Source organism: Panthera leo, chromosome D4 (assembly GCF_018350215.1).
Source record: "Panthera leo isolate Ple1 chromosome D4, P.leo_Ple1_pat1.1, whole genome shotgun sequence".
In the NCBI taxonomy this organism is placed as follows: Eukaryota; Metazoa; Chordata; class Mammalia; order Carnivora; family Felidae; genus Panthera; species Panthera leo.
Genome location: NC_056691.1, coordinates 42644190 through 42658244, shown reverse-complemented (window position 1 = coordinate 42658244; position 14055 = coordinate 42644190). Strand labels below are relative to the sequence as shown.

At 42.1% G+C, this 14055-nt stretch overlaps 1 long non-coding RNA gene across 2 annotated transcripts; it reads left to right on the top strand.

Annotated features, from left to right (window-relative positions):
- Positions 1–1790: 1790 nt before the first annotated feature.
- Positions 1791–13219, top strand: LOC122205422. Of its 2 annotated transcripts, none has more exons than XR_006196044.1 (4): positions 1791–1865; positions 3386–3467; positions 8568–8668; positions 13157–13219. It is a non-coding gene; the product is annotated as an uncharacterized LOC122205422 (long non-coding RNA). The 2 variants fall into 2 exon arrangements; XR_006196045.1 differs by lacking the exon at positions 13157–13219 and adding an exon at positions 8784–9089.
- The last annotated feature ends 836 nt before the right edge of the window (positions 13220–14055 follow it).

Here is a 14055-nt window from a genome sequence, read left to right as displayed (position 1 = left end):
TTCTCTAGATATTGAATGAAAGTAAGGCAGTCTTTGTGAAACCAGATGACTAAACTGGAGTTTAGGAGTACCAAGCTATGTAAGTGGAGAGTAAAAGGGAGAACTGATAGATTTTGTGAGAAAGAAAAGGAAAGATGTGATAGGAGTTCAGTGTGGAGCAAGCCTAAGTGTAAGAAGGGATATTTTCCCTCCTAACAGAAACAGAGGCATTAGGCAGAGGAGCTATTTAATGATTTGTCAGGGGAAAAAAAGGGTCTTCTCCATGTCTAGCTTAAGATGGTGGCAATATACCCAGTCAGAAATATCAGGAGAAGGCAGTGCATCTCTTTGGAATAAAAAGCTTCATAATTTGGAAAAGTGTTCCTCAAAGATCCCGCAACAAAATATGTCAGTCAACAATGAAGACAGACCTGATCAAAGGAAGATAATTGAGTGATCTCTTCTGGAACTCAGTTCTTGCTGGTCAGGGGGATTTCCTGATATCCAACCAACACCTTTCCAAAGTTTGCCAACTTACAGTAAAGCCAAAGTTCATCCCACATCCATACGAACACGTGCAGCTAGAACAAATTATGGGGAATACTGGCTTCAATCAAATCTAAAACAATGACCAAAGGACAGTGAAGGAGAACCAGTAAGCACAAGGTCATGCAGATGACATTCTACCCTTGGCCCAAGGATGGAGAGTCGAGGTGCCTAGCACAGCACCTGGGGATAGCCCTTTGAAACTGTTTCCACTTTCACACACAAAGATTGAGGTAAACCTTATAAAATTTTCAAGAATCAAATTACGTGAAATTCATGTTACTCAATACCCAAGAAGCCATGTGAAACGAGTTTGCACATAAGGCCCTTGTGCCTTATGTCATTTTACAGGACTGTTACGCCTCCCCGACAGCAGCTCCACAGAATAGTTTAAATGCTCGACTCCTGCACACACCCCATCCAAATTAGAGAGGAGTGCACACAACTACTTGCTGGACCCTATGAAAATCTTAAATTATATTTCAGACATTTGGGCTTTAACAAAGAACATTTTTTTTCCAAGCTTATTTTCCCTTGGTTTTTAAACCCATGTGTATTTTAAGGGGGAAAAAATCCATCTGTTTCTGATTCATTTATGCTTAACTCATCAGGATATCACTGGAGAAGAGTTATCGGGTGTCCACGTCACTTTCCTCCCTCCTTAAACTTCTGTAACTTCTCTTCTTAAAAGCAAGCAGGTGTACTGTGTCACAATTAAACAGATAAGAATTGTAAAACACAATCACTTTGATTCGAACCTCAAGATACATGCGTTTTAAAGGAAAGCATTAGAGTCTCCCCCTTCTCCTAATTTCTAGTTGTATGATTTTGTTGGTAGGAGTGATGTTTTTTGTTTTTTCTTTTTATCTTAAGCAGGAGAGAGATGAGAAAACATAATACAGCCAACAATATTTAGCGGGCCGAGTCTAAACTACCTGAATTCTCTTCATCTTTTATTAGAAGAGGTGCTTGAGTAATGATCAAACAATGGAACTTATTAAATCAACAAGTAAAACGATCCCCCCCCCGCCCCACAAAGTGTTAATATTACCAAAGTTTATAAGTTTGTTTAAAAATAAGAACTCTTTTTTTTCCCCCTGAAACAATGATACAAAATAAAAGATCTAGACTCCCATCAAAATCTAACTAACTATAAGGGATGTAAGTCTAACACTGACTACATTTAAGAGGCAGGGTACAGTCATACAGAGAACATGCACTATGAAGTCAGAAAGGTCTGAATTCCAATTTAACTCAACCTTTTACCGGTTGCTAATGAACATCTAGGTCACTTTCATCATTCCTAACATGGATATAAAGCCACTTCTGCAAGAGCTATTGTGAGTATTAAAGACGAGGCCAGGGGCGCCTGGGTGGCTCAGTCGGTTAAGCGTCCGACTTCGGCTCAGGTCACGATCTCACAGCTCGAAGGCTTGTGAGTTCGAGCCCCGCGTCGGGCTCTGTGCTGACTGCTCAGAGCCTGGAGCCTGTTTCAGATTCTGTGTCTCCCTCTCTCTCTGACCCTCCCCCGTTCATGCTCTGTCTCTCTCTGTCTCAAAAATAAATAAACGTTAAAAAAAAAAAAAAGACGAGGCCAACCCAGAGCCTAGCCCACAGCTGTGTGCTTTTTTGGTTACCCCTCATCACTGTCTACAACAGCATTTTAGGAGAAATATTTTCCAAGACTTGATTCAGCTTGTCTAAGCTAAGCAGTCCAAGCCTCTCCTCAGCAGCAGCCGTGTGGGACACACAAACAATGCCAGGCTGGCAGTGGTTCCAGCTGCAGAGATGGGTTCAGCATGTACCCAGGCTAGCAGAGGGCCAGAGGACCAAGGAACTCTCCCACCATAGTTTCCTGCATGGCCAGCAGGTGTAAACCACGACCATGGGAAAACTATCAATTTAGCCCAACCAAACACACTGCCCTGAGACCAAAAGTCACATGGAAAAAATCAAAAAATAATTATAAAACTCACTGCCAGTACCACTGGCAGCTTCTCACTCTTCAAGAGAGTACTTTAAAGTTTATTTGTGGAAGGGGACTAAAGCTGGCCAATTTCTAGCAAAAGCCCATCCGTGCAGGCAGTGGTTAGGTTGAGGGGATATTTGGCAGTCAGCAGGGGTGGTACCTGCCTGGAAGTCCTCTGCCTCTGGTGTTCCTGTTTGGTGGAAAATTTTAACATGAAAGCTGGCAAAGAGCAGGTATCAGAGGGGAGAAACCTCAATATAACATAGCAGGTATTTATGATCTGAGTGGTACTTCTGCCCACATTCACAGATTGTTAGGGCTGAAAAAGTCCTCGGAGATCAACCCCTTTGGTTCAACTCCTTTCTCTTTACAGATGGGAAGCAAAGGTGCACAGAGGTTATGGGGTTTGTCTGAGGTCATATTGCCAGTTAGGTAATTGATCCAGTACCCAGCCTGTGCTCTCTCCCTCACATGCTCTGGATGCGAGAAGACTTGGACATTAACATGGCATCTGTGAATTTCTATATGTTATGGGGGCCTTCTGTTTCCTTCTGCTATGTCTACAGTGCCAATGAGTATTGAGTATAACCCAAGGGTTAAAAATAAAAGAACCTTAATTAAGAAATGAGCCATAGTGATTTTCAAAAAAAAATGCTGAAGACAATGACAGTTTCAACTATTTTGTTGCAAAGAGGAGAGATAAGTCTGTAAAAATGACTTAAAGCACTAGGGTCTCATATGTAAATTCATTTGACATGGAAATAATGTTTTATTTAGCAAATAGCAAGGACATTATGCTTTAAAAAACCGCATACACCTCATATCTGTCCCCAAATCAGAGAGGTAAAAGTAAGCATAAAGGCATGATTTTTATTTTGTTTTTATCAACAGGTAAATACGAAATACAAAGCCCTGAGGTACAGCATGCCTGGCATGTCGAGAAACAGATGAAAACCAATGTGGCTGGAGCACAGTAAGTAAGGGGGAAAGAGTATGAGAGGATCAGAGAGGTGGCCAGATTTATAGGGCATTACAACCCATTTAAAGCTTTAGCATTTGCACTCAGGTTGATAGGAGGGCATTAGAAGATATTAAGAAGTACCTAAGTCAACAGGATCACTGGGTGCTGCACTGAGAAGAGACTAAGGTAGGTAACAGAAGCAGAGACCTTTTGGACAGCACTTTCCCAATAATCCAGGCAAACAGAGGATCATATGAATCAAGATGGTGATGCCAGAGATTTAAGAAGTGACTTTCTTCCACATTTATAGAAGCAGCAGCTCAGAGCATCACCAGTGAGTGTGCAGTGTGACAGAAACAGAAGAGTCAAGAACAACCCCAATGTTTTTAACCTAGAAAATTACAGAATTGAATTGGCTTCCAATAAGATGGGGATGTCTATGGGAGAAGCAGCATGTTTTGCTTTATTATGGGTTGGAGTTTTTATGGCAGGGATGGGGGTGGGATCAGAGTTCAGTTTTACATGTTACATTTGAGAGGTCTATTAAATATCCATGTAGGAATGCTAAGTACGTAGTGAATATAGAAGGACGAAGTTTAGGAAAGTTCTAGGCTACAGATATAAATCTGGATATCAGACTGTAATTGGTAATTAAAGCCATGATACTGAGTAAGATTACCAAGAAGTGAATGTGGAAAAACGAGTCCAAGAACTGATCCTTAAGAAGCAAGGAGACAAAAAGAAAGGAAACCCACAGGAAGGAGAAAAGGAGAATGTGTTGTTCTGGAGGCCAAGTCATAAAAGGATTCACATGAAGAGGGAGTGGTCATTTGTGTTAAGGTAGGAAGTCAAGTAAAATGAGGACTGAGAACTGTCCATTGGATTTGGAATGAAGGCTATTGATGCCTTTATAAAAAAAACAGTTTCAGAGAAGTAATGGTGTGATACCTTAACCACAATGCATCCAAGAGATAATTAAAGCAAATACAGACAACTCTTTCAAAGTTTTAATGTACAAGAAAGTGAAGAAAAGGAGTGGTAAAGTAAAGTGCAAGTAGTATCAAGAGAAAGCTTTAAATATGGCAGAAATAATGAGATGTTTGTGGGTTGGGGGGAAAAGTCTTGTACATAAATTTTTTTAAAAAAGGAACAAAAGAAATAGAATGTAGAAAAGAGGAGAATTAGAGCAATATCCTTGGAGAAACGGGGATGAGATCTGGGACACCAAGTGGAAAGACTGGCCATTGTTAGGAGAATGGATGGTTTACCCATTATAACTGGAAAGAAGGCAGAGTATATGAACTAGATGCAGGTAGGTGGGGAAATGTGGAAGTTTTCTTCTGGTGGCTTCTGTTTTCCCAATTAAAGAAGCAATGAATGAGGACAAGGAAGAAATTGTGAGAGGTTTGAACAGGAAAAAAAAAAAAAATTCACTTAAGGGAATGACAGACAAGGGGACTGTACTGTAATTGCTGGTCACTTGAAGCAAACACACCCAGCTTCATAGGTATAACAAACTTGGGTGAAGATCTCTTCGAGTGCATCGAAGAGAGGAGAACAAAATTGAGGGAGTGGTTATGATGACTGAGGGAGTGGTTATGATGATTGGCCAAGGCCAGGAGCAAAGTAAGGTAAGTGAGGTACAGTGAAAAGGTGGTAGGAGTTAAGGGCTTGCAGGCCCCAGGATAGTTGAAGAATTATGGGGTTGGGCATTCATTCCACAGGGAGCAAATTCAAAAGATGGGAGTAAAGCTTAGAAAGTAAAATGCTTGACACTGAGATTATTGGGAAATTAAATTTAAATTCATTGTTAATAACAAGACTTTGATATCATCTAACCAACAAATGCACAATAACTCTGCTGTGGACACCACACCCAGATTTTCATTAGTTTCAATGGTGATAGCTACAATGCCTTGTCCTCAGTCCCAAACAGCTTGTAAGACTCACTATTAATGACACAATCAAGACTAAAGCCATTCCTACTGCAGGGAAAGCAATTTTCACTGCAAATACTATCTTAAAGACAAAAGAATACAGAACAAGATGATATTAAAATAGAAATGACTTGAAGCAAACAGCTCATAAAAAATGAAACAGAAGCAAATATCCTTGAGGTTAAGTGCTTTAGATGGAGATTGAATAACTAACTGGGCAGGAGATTATGCAGAAACCATATATGGGTGTGGTGGACTGATAATGGCTCCCAAAGCTATGCCATGCCCAGTGATTGGGAAAAGGGTCTTTGCAGATATGTAGTTAAGTTAAAGATTTTGAGATGAGAAAGGTATGCCATCACAAAAGAGAGGAAGAGAGAAGTCTGACACACGCAAAGCAGATGATATAAAGACTAGAGGCAGATACTCGAGTGATGAAGTCACAAGCCAAGGAATACCAAGGAATGCCAGTAACCAGAAGAACCTGGAAGAGGGAAGAAAGAGCCTCTCCCCCCATGCCTCTGGGGGGAACATGTCCTGCTGATACCTTGATTTTGGAGTTCCTGCCTCCAGAACTGTGAGAGAATAAATGTCTCTGTTTTTTTTTTTTTTTTAAGCAACTTAGTTTGCAGTAATTTATTAGAGCAGCCAAAAAACACCTACAACTTTATCTAAGGAGTGTGTGCTATGCTTGATGCTAGATTTGGGCACTTTGAGAAGATCCAAGATGCATTGAATTTAGTTCTTTTCTTGAAGGTTTTATTTTTTTTATTTTATTTTTTTACCGTTTTTATTTATTTTTGAGACAGAGAGAGACAGAGCATGAACGGGGGAGGGGCAGAGAGAGAGGGAGACACAGAATCGGAAGCAGGCTCCAGGCCCTGAGCCATCAGCCCAGAGCCCGACGCGGGGCTCAAACTCACGGACCGCAAGATTGTGACCTGAGCCGAAGTCGGACGCTTAACCAACTGAGCCACCCGGGCGCCCCTTTTCTTGAAAGTTTTAACAGTCTAGATTGAGGAGCACCTGGATGGCTTAGTTGGTTAAGCATCCGGCTCCTGATTTCAGCTCAGGTCATGATCTCACGGTCCCTGGGATCCAGCCCTGCGTCGGGCTCTGTGGAGCCTACTTGGGATTCTCTCCCTCTCTCTCTGCCCTTGCCCCATTCATGCTCGTTCTCTCTCTTTCAAAATAAATAAGTAAACTTTAAGGAAATGAAAACAAACAAATAAAACTCTAGTTTGATCTGAAAAAAGTTAATCAAATCCAGAAAATAAGAAGTCAAACCACTCTTGAAATGTGTCTTGAAGGGTGGGAAGAAGATCATATATCAGGTCACAATACGAAAATTATCCAGATTACAGATTCCTGAATAAATTTCAAAAAGCTTGTGCTTTGTTTAAAAACAAAACAAAACAAAAAACATGGAAAACCGTCTATTATAATAACCTGATTAGTTAGATCACTGGATTCAAAATGCAAACATTTTCTGGGATAGCCTTCACAAAAGAGAACCCACCCAACACAGAACAGACCTACAAAATGAATGAAATATATTTAGTGGCAGGGCTTCCTGTCATCTGTTCCAAAGTCTCAGCTTCAGAAATCACCCAAGAAACTAATGGCCCTGTACAGGAGGTGCCTTTAAAATTCACAGCTAGGGGCGCCTGGGTGGCTCAGTCGGTTAAGCGGCCGACTTCGGCTCAGGTCATGATCTCACAGCTCAAAGGCTCGTGAGTTCGAGCCCCGCGTCGGGCTCTGTGCTGACAGCTCAGAGCCTGGAGCTTGTTTCAGATTCTGTGTCTCCCTCTCTCTGACCCTCCCCCGTTCATGCTCTGTCTCTCTCTGTCTCAAAAATAAACGTTAAAAAAAATTTTTTTTAATAAAAATAAAAAATAAAATAAAATTCACAGCTAGAACTCTTCCATACCTTCAACCAAGCGGACCCCTAAGACCTTCTCACCCAAACAAAAGCGACCAGCACACAAAAAACTTAAGACATAGACAGTGTAACTGGCAAGTCACCGAATGTCAAATTGAGTCATTTTCTATTTCCCCCTCAAAAACAGCTTCAAAGAACCACAGGCCCGACACTCAGGTTTATCTGTTCCACACCCTGGACCCTCTTTGCCGCAACTGATGGAAAAGTGGCAGACCGCCCTGGGAGTGCCAGCCCAGCTCTCGGCAGATGCTTTTTGCCTCATTAACAGTGGCAGCTAAAGACATAATCAGCTCCAGCTGCAGGGAAGAACTGCTTGAGCTCATGGTTGGCTGACAGGCCCCCGAGTTCCCACTCAATAAGCAATTCCTCTGAACAGCCATCCACTCGCGGGATGACCTAGAACAAAAGCCAGCAGGGAAAGGCATGTTCCCAAACACAGGCACACTGCAAGCACTTCACAAGTTTTCATTCAAATGAAATGTAACTCAAATCCTCTTGCTCTTGTAGAAGTCCCACAGAGCCATGTCCGCCCAGCTTCTACATGGCTGTCTTGATCTAAGTAAGACCATCCGGGGTAATACCCAGGAGAAGATGAGTATCTACCAGCTTGTTACATGTCAGCACCACTGTGAAGTTTTACCAAGCTGTGAAACCTTGGATTCGGAAGGTCCTTCTCCAGCTCTTGTTCTGGCTGGAACTTCAGCATAAACTTCTTTACTAATCCCACGAATGCACCAAGAAAGATGCCAGTGGGACCTCACCAGTCTGCTTCAGGGGTAATGTTCACAACAGCCCCAGTTTTCCGATCATGTCGATCAAACACTTTCCAGCTGTATCAGAAGCATAGAAAGCAGGAAAATGCTGATCTGAACCTGCACCAGATGCAAACGGAAAGACCAAAGAACTGGAAGAAGCAAGAGGTGGAAAATGTTTACACTTGCTGAAAAACATCTAGCTTGCCAAATAACTTGTTTGAAATTTTAGAATTTAAAACATAAACATTCTTCTCTTTGGAGGTTTTAGTTGGTCTCCAAATGCAGCTTTTCCTCCCAGCTTCTCTAAAGGAGGAGCTAGATTATGGAGTTAGATGGAGAACGGAAGGGAAAGAAAAGAGCAAGTCTCAAACTCCACAATATAGCCAAATGGAAGTAATAAAGCAGCCCACCTAACCAACCAAGCTCTGAATTCTTTCTCTTTTCTTTTTTTCCTTTTCTTTTCCTTCTATCTGCCAAGAACAGGAATTCAGAGAGGCTTACAAAAGAAAAGCCCAGGCTCATATTTCCACCCCCCACTGCATGGCATGAGGAAGAATGGAGACCCTGTAGAATGGCCAGGTAAGCTTTGGCCCAGATAAAAGTACAGTATCATGATTTCCTAGATCAATTACAATTGCCTTATAGTATGATGAACCAGACATGCAATATGCCTTTTTTTTCTTTAAACAAACAGACACTACTTGATGAACAGCGCCCTGGAATGGAGAACTCGTTTTTATTTGTAGTTCATCAAAAGAATAGGACTTATCAGGTGATTGAGGAACTGAAAACAGTCCACTAGTAAAAAGGCTCCATTTTATTTAGGACAATGCTGCCAGCAGCCAGCTAGAACCCCACCTGGGCTTACGTTCAGCTGACAAGATGCTAATCTGCACCATCAGGAACACAGCTGTGCAAGAGAGCCTGGGAAGGGTAGTTGTTATAAGGCAACCGATTTTGTTCAGTTGAATGTATACAGTGCATTTCTAAACCCAAGCTCTTTCCCCTTCCCCACCCCTGGTCCATCATATCTCACCTTATAATTTTGAAAATGCTGGAGCAAAAATCTCTCCTAAAATAAAACTTACATACTCCTATTTTTAGTGGTTCCCATTCTCTGGGTCTTGGACCCAAAGGCCCCTAAGTTACTGACAGTGATTTGTAAATCCACATACATCTAGACATCAACTACACACTTGCACATAGATGTGTGACTTTCCAAGCGCACTGTGGCAAAGGCCAGCTTGTGTTACCTCCTGATTTCACAGCTGTCTCCTTAGACTCCCTGGCTGGTGGGGGGGGGGGGGGGGGCGGCGGGAGGGGGGAGCCATGTGACTGACTGGATTCTTTGATGGGATAATAGGGATTGGGACCCTAGTGGAGATTTGAATCTCGTGAGGAACGCAAAAAATGGACGTGGGCAGAAGTGATACATTCCACTCCCAAGATTACCCCAAGAAAACTTCCCATGCAGCTCTCAACATTCTCTTCCCCCTCTGTCACCTAGACACAGGCGCCAGGGTGACCTCAGAAGCCGCGTGTTAAAGACACCGCAGCCTGCATCACACCGGTCCCTGAATGCTCAAGACACCCCCAGACCCCTTTCAGCCCTGCCAGTTGGACTTTATGTGAACAACAACAAAAACCCTATTTGTCCACTGAGATTTCAGGATTTTACTGTTACAGCAGCTAATGCTTCCTTAACTAATACATATATGTAGGCACTGCTGTGGCAAACAAGATATACATTCATTTTGTTTTTCATTTTGGCAAGAACATTTAACAGGAGGGTATACATTCATGTAAAAAGCAACTCCAAGTTCAGAGGTTTTTCCTTGCTGTGTATTTTCTTCAAAAACACTTCACTGACCATTTCTAACAATTCCAGGCACTGAGTTAGATGTGACATATACAGAGGGAAATCGGTCAGTCTCTGGCCTCAAGCCTACAGTGAACCAAGATGGCAGACATAGAAGAAATATACAAGTGCCTCATTACAAAACTGCAAGTGCTTGAAGCAAACAGAGCACTGGGAGAGTCACAGAAGAAACCTAATGGGCAAGGGGAGCAGAGGGCCAGGTTCTTCTGGGGAAGAGATATTTAAGCTGGAGAACAGATGGATGAGTGTCAACTGATTAATTAAAAATAAAGAGGGGCACCTGGCTAGCTCAGTCAGTTAAGCCTCTGACTTCAGATCAGGTCATGATCTCATAGTTGGCGAGTTGGAGCCCACATCAGTCTCTGCACTGGTGAGGCAGAGCCTGCTTGGGATTCTCACCCTCTCCCTCTGTATCTGGCCCTCCCCCACTTGCACGTGCTTGTTCTCTCTCTCTCTCAAAATAAATACAGTTAAAAAATTAAAAATAAAGAGCGAGCCCTCCAGCAAAGAGAATTGTGCAAAGACCCCAAAGTAGCAACAAGCTTGATGCCCTTGTGGAACTGAAAGGAGGCCATTGGCCTGTCTGGAGAGTAGGAAGCAAAGAGATGGGAGGGAGAGGGGAGGGGGAGGGGAGGGGGAGGGGAGGGGGAGGGGAGGGGGAGGGGAGGGGGAGGGGAGGGGAGGGGAGGGGAGGGAGAGGGGAGAAACGCTATAAAATGCTATGTCTATGCACAGGACGAATCATGCTAGGCGTTGAAGAATAGTAAAGATTTTCAATCTTAGTCTAAAGCCTACATGGGGGTGATAATGCCCACAAAAGTGGGTGAAAAGTTGGGTTATGGGAATGGGAGAGAAGAGGTTCCCTCCTGATATCAATGGTTTAAGGATAACGCAAGGAGTCCCTTCAAAGGGCCACAGCACATGTAAACTGATATGTTTATTTATGGCATTAAAATTTCATGGGGGTAGGGGCGGATTAAGAGGAAGTATCTTAAAATGTCTAAAAAGGGAGGCAATAATGATAAACAGTCTCAGAAACACTGCCTAAAGCCAACAGTAATCCAGTTTAGGTGTTAAGCAAGGGAGTGCCATGACCTGATGTTCATTGCTAAAAATTCCATCAGAGTTAATATTTTTGTACTAAAAAGTTCATACTAGGAAAGTTTAGAAAATCCCATTCATTTTAGAAGTTATGGTTAACTGATATTAACCCACTAAGATCATGTAATTTAAACTCTTCCTTGTAGAGATTAAAAAGAACATGAAACTCAGAAACGTTCTGTAACTAGTGTGTTCAGAATCATGCAATTAGCACGTAGCAAAGTTTATATCCTGTTCTGCTTTTTCTTGCAGCACTGTACCCAAAAGTCTACCCTGCCCCTCCATGCATCTATGCTATACATGCAATTAGCTTGTGTGGCCACATTTTACATATTGATTCATATCAGACCACCCTCCATATAGGATTTGAGTCAGACGTACAAAAAGGAAGATAATGTAATTTTTTGCCATGCTCCTAGATTTTTAGCAGAAAAATAATGTCCTACCACATGCTGTCACCTATCTTGAAAACCGTCAAGATTTGCAGGTTACGTACAGGACTAAAAACAAATGAATCCATTAGCTTTCTTGATTTAGTCAAACATATAGGGGGTAGTCGAAGTTCTGCTCAGCTTTTGTTGTAACCCCTGGCAGAAGATTCTCAAAGTGAGATTATTAGTTTAAATTTAAATAACGGTTTCCTGGGTCTGAAAAGCAAACTAGAGGTCTGAAGATGTTGCTTCTCTTTTACACAGAAAAATAAGTACACATAAAATGAAATGGAACACCAATGTTCATAGTGGCACTACTTACAATGGCCAAATGTGGAAGCCACCCAGGTGTCCACTGATAGATGAATGGATAAACAGAATGTGCTACATTCATAAAATGCCACATTATTCACTCTTAAAAAAGATATTCTGACACATGCCACAACATATATGAGCCTTGAGGACATCATGCTAAAATACATAAGCCAATCACAAAAACAGAAATACTGTTATGATCCCGTTTGTATACATTCGAATTCAGAGACAGAAGGTAGAATGGTTGCAGTCGGGGGGCAGGGGGAATGGAGCTGTTATAAAACGGGTGTAGAGTTTGTTTTGCAAGAGAAAGAGTTCTGGAGACTGGCTGCAGAACAATGTGAATGCATTTAACACTACTGAACCATACACTTAAAAATGGTTAAGATGATAAATTTGTTACATGCATTTTACACCTCTAACTTTTTTTAATTTTAACGAATAACACGGTTTTAAGTGTTTTTACAGTAATTGCAGAGAACCTCTGTTCACATACACACACACAGTCAGAAAACAAACATCTAGGCATCTAGGAAGTCCCAAAGTCTGGGTTCATGACAACATTACCTTTTCAACCGTCTTGAATTTCATGTGGCCACAAAAACCTGAGCAGAAGTAAGATCTGTCAACTCTGGGCAGAAGCGTTTCATTGCCAGAGGAAAGCACAGAACCATTCTCCTTTCTTGTCCGCCAGGGAAGCATGCAGGTTGGGGTGGAGCCACCGTCAGTGTGGATTCCTGAGTGTGCACAGTGAGCCAAGCTCTCCTCATGATCCACACTGAACACGTGGCCCGATGGGGACATACACCTTTCTTGCGTTAAGTCACTATGACGTGGTGGTTGGTTGTTACCACAGCATAATCTAGCCCATCCGGACTAATAAAGAGTTTTTATAAGGAACAACAGAATAGGAGAATTTGAATTTCAGATTATATCAACAAATATTTTTAATAAAAAAAAAAAAACTTTATTTCTCCGCCGATTTCTGAAAGAAAATACACAATTAGCACTCTTCATAAAATATACAAGACATGTCACAATGACTATTAGCAGTGAAGAAAACTTCTTTTCCACACATAATACTACATCATAGACTATGCATGACTCAGTGGAGAGCGTGTGTGTATTTTGTTTGGCTGGTTTGCGATAGAGATGGGGAGAACATCCTAAATAATAGGCACATGAAACATTTCCTTCCTTTCCTCCACGAACGTAGCAACAGTTGCTACATCACACTTGGGTAGAGAAGGTGTTCAACAGCACGTACTCTTCCTTTCATCAAGTGTCAAGTTCCTGGATGCTGTGGATGATTTTCTAAATAAGTATCTGTTAATCTTCCAGGGGCATGATGACTCGAGGAGAAAATACACAGGAGCCTGTTTTCCAGCAGGTTATTTGAAAGGTAAGGATGAAGGGTTTCCCTCCACCCCCACTCCCCATCACTCCTCAGCTGTAGGCAGAGCGACTGAGACCTGAAGCTATTCCCAAACATCTGAAAACCATTTATAAAAAACTGAGGTTACTACAAATAAAGACACTTTAAGCTGGTGGTTCATATCTTTAGTTCATGATGTAACTAGACGCTAAAATAACAGTGTATGCTCTGGTGGGAAAAATCATCGGACAGAGTTATGAGACGTGTGGTCCACTCCCACTTCTCCTGTTAACAAACTGGGACATGTCACTTGACTTCCTAGAACCTTATTTCTCTCATCTGTAAAGAATAAAGATCAGATCAATGTTTCCCAGATCGAACCCATAGTTCGGTCCAAAAGTATCTGAATCCTCTGTGGGTCTGGGGATGGAGGCGGGGGGCGGGGGGCGGGGGGAGACTGGGGTCTCTCAATGCAGATTCCTAGGACCCACCTTTCCTATTGAGTGAGGATCTGAGAGTGAGACCCAGGAATCTGCATTTTAGAGCTTCTTGGCTTTTAGCTGCATGGTCCTAGTCTTTGGTGGCCTTTGGAAATCCATGGTACAGCCAAACCGACTCATGTGCAATGAAGTTTGTGACCCGTAATACTAAAGAATCTCTAAGTCTTCTTCTGGCTACATAACCCCACAGCCATGAGCAGAGCTGAAAACCAGGTATGTTTTTGGTGGTGGTTATGGAACCACCACCAGTTCCATCCACTCCAAAATGCATAATGCTCTAGAGTTCATCCCAGTGTAAAATAAAACATTAAAACTGATAACGGTATTGCTAACTATTCAGCACTACTTCCCTATTCGCTTCACCT